The sequence below is a fragment of the Bos grunniens genome, chromosome 12 (assembly GCF_055505025.1).
Source record: "Bos grunniens cultivar Pamir isolate PY7600 chromosome 12, Bosgru_T2T1.0, whole genome shotgun sequence".
Classification (NCBI taxonomy): domain Eukaryota; kingdom Metazoa; phylum Chordata; class Mammalia; order Artiodactyla; family Bovidae; genus Bos; species Bos grunniens.
The window spans coordinates 31,653,116-31,655,931 of NC_141176.1; positions in this window are offsets into that span (position 1 = coordinate 31,653,116).

The following is a 2,816-nucleotide window of genomic DNA, read 5'->3' on the forward strand; positions in this document are numbered from 1 at the left end:
GCATCGCCACCTGCTTTGAGAAGTTAAGTGAAGCAGGGAAACAGATGTTAAACTCAAGGAGTCTGCATTGAAAAAAAAATTGCTTTTCATTAGCATTTACTTCTTAATGCAAAGCTCCATTTTCTGCCCTCAAAAAGATGAAGTAGGTACAGTTGATGCAAAAGTGTATTTTAACAAGACTGGTAGAAACCCAGAAATGATGTTCTCTGGAAGGTTTCTATGACACACTGTTCTCAAAAACCTTTAAAAAGTCTCTAGTAAAACAGTTGAGGGGATATTTCCAGGTGACAATGGGGCTGGAAGTGACATGACGTTTGTACGTGATGAGCTACTCCTGTTTCTGAAATAAAGAATCTTGTGAAAAGAGGAATTATGACTAGTATTTACAAGAGTGTTTCATAAACATCCCCAAATTCCAGGCACAAGACAAAAGGCATGAGTCAGAGGCCAGTAGGCGTGATGGCCGGGGAAGTGGTCCCAGGGAAGATTGCTTCCCTGAGGCCCTAGAATAGCTCTGCAGAGACTCTGTAGGAAGCTGATAATGGGCGATCTCATGCGAGGATCACCAGTAAAAATCGGGTTTCGGTCAAGAGCATTTCCTTAGCTAAAAATGTCATGTTTCCAGGCCCTGACTTGACGTTTTAGTAGATCATGGCTGAGAAGACTGAACTGAAAAAAAACAATATGAATGAAGGTGATTTTTTTTTAAGTGTGCTGCCATTTGATGCTATGTGGGGAGGCTATCTTTTTTTCTAGGGTTGTTATTCATCTTTTTTTTTCAACTTTTTAAAACTAACATTTAATTGGAGGATAATTACTTTACAATATCATAACTAAACTTTTTATTTATATTGGATCATAGACTCTGATGCTGGGAGGGATCAGGGGCAGGAGGAAAAGGGGACGACAGAGGATAATATGGCTGGATGGCATCACCGACTCGATGGATGTGAGTTTGCGTGAACTCCGGGAGATGGTGATGGACAGGGAGGCCTGGCGTGGGGTCGCAAAGAGTCTGACGCAACTGAGCAACTGAACTGAACTGATAGCGGTTTAACAGGGCTTTCCTGGTGGCTCAGCTGGTAAAGAATCTGCCTGCAATGCGGGAGACCCGGGTTTGATCCCTGGGTTGGGAAGATCACCTGGAGAAGGGAAAGGCTACCCACTCCAGTATTCTGGCCTGGAGAATTCCATGGACTGTATAGTCTGTGGGGTCGCAAAGAGTTGGACACGACTGAGCGACTATCACTTTACTTCTTCATAACTGATTAACAGCATTGTGGTAGTTTCAGGTTCACAGATGAGTGACTCAGCCATACTTATACGCGTATCCATTCTCTTGATGGGTGTGGCTTGAGTTCTCCTCCAGGCTGTGATTGGGGCAGGGCTGGGGGGCGGGGGGAGAGTTTATCTCTCCCCAAAATTCTCTGCAGTCCCACTTGAAAGAGGTGTTCTTGAGAGTGCTTGTGGCAGCTGCTCACAGGAGTTTACTTAAAAGCTCATCCTCTGAGGTCTCACACCTGGTCTGAGGTGGGATTACGTGTCTGCCTTTTTATTTATTTTTATTATTTATGTATGCTGCTGCTGCTGCTAAGTCGCTTCAGTTGTGTCCGACTCTGTGCGACCCCATAGACGGCAGCCCACCAGGCTCCGCCGTCCCTGGGATTCTCTAGGCAAGATCACTGGAGTGGGTTGCCATTTCCTTCTCCAATGCATGAACCTGAAAAGTGAAAGTGAAGTCGCTCAGTCGTGTCCGACCCTCAGCGACCCCATGGACTGCAGCCCACCAGGCTCCTCCGTCCATGGGGTTTTCCAGATAAGAGTACTGGAATGGGGTGCCATCGCCTTCTCCGATTATTTATGTATAGGAGTCTGTATTTTTATAAGATGGTTCTGAGGAGGTGATCTTCAGAATGAGTTCAGAGAATCGCTGATTACAACCCAGTTAATTCCTCATCTTAAAATAAAAATCCATACCCCAAAAAAAAACAAAACCCAGAAAATAACAACTGTTGCTGAGAATGTAGAGAAATTAAGAAATCTTGTGCGCTGTTCATGAGATTGTGGAAGGGTGCAACCGCTGAGGAAAACAGTATGGAGGTTCCTCAAAAAATCAGACAAAAAATTACCATACGGCCGGACTTCCCTGGCCAGCCAGTGGTTAAGACTCTGTGCTTCCACTGCAGGGGGGGCATGGGTTCCATCCCTGGTTGGGGAAGTTCCAGATGCCGCATGGCACAGCCAAAAAAAAAAAAAAAATCTGTTACCATATGACCCAGCAATCCCACTTCTGGGTAGACACCCAGTGAACTGAAAGAAGGGTCACAAAGAGTGAAAGGGCCAAAGTCTCCTCTCCACCCTTTAGCGACTAAACAATAACAACATAATACTAATTCGCACATATATATAAACACACATTAAATGACTACATCTTTATATGTAGTGCATAGTCGTCTGGTTTCATATGTGTATCTATATACATGTCTGTGGGTATGTGCTAAGTCACTTCAGTTGTGTCCAAATCTTGTGACCCCATGGACCCCGCCAGGCTCCTCTGTCCATAGGATTCCCCAGGCAAGAATACTAGAGTGGGTTGCCATGCCCTCCTCCAGGAGATCTTCCCGACCCAGGGAGTGAAGCTGCATCTCTTATGTCTGCTACATTGACAGGTGGGTTCTTTACCACTAGCGTCACCCGGGAAGCCCCATATATGGTTTCTTCACGTCTATAATGTTAAACAGATGATGGTTGGGAGTGGTCTCTGCAAGAATATCCCAACATGTGAATGCAGTGTATTTTCATTATGCATCATTGGG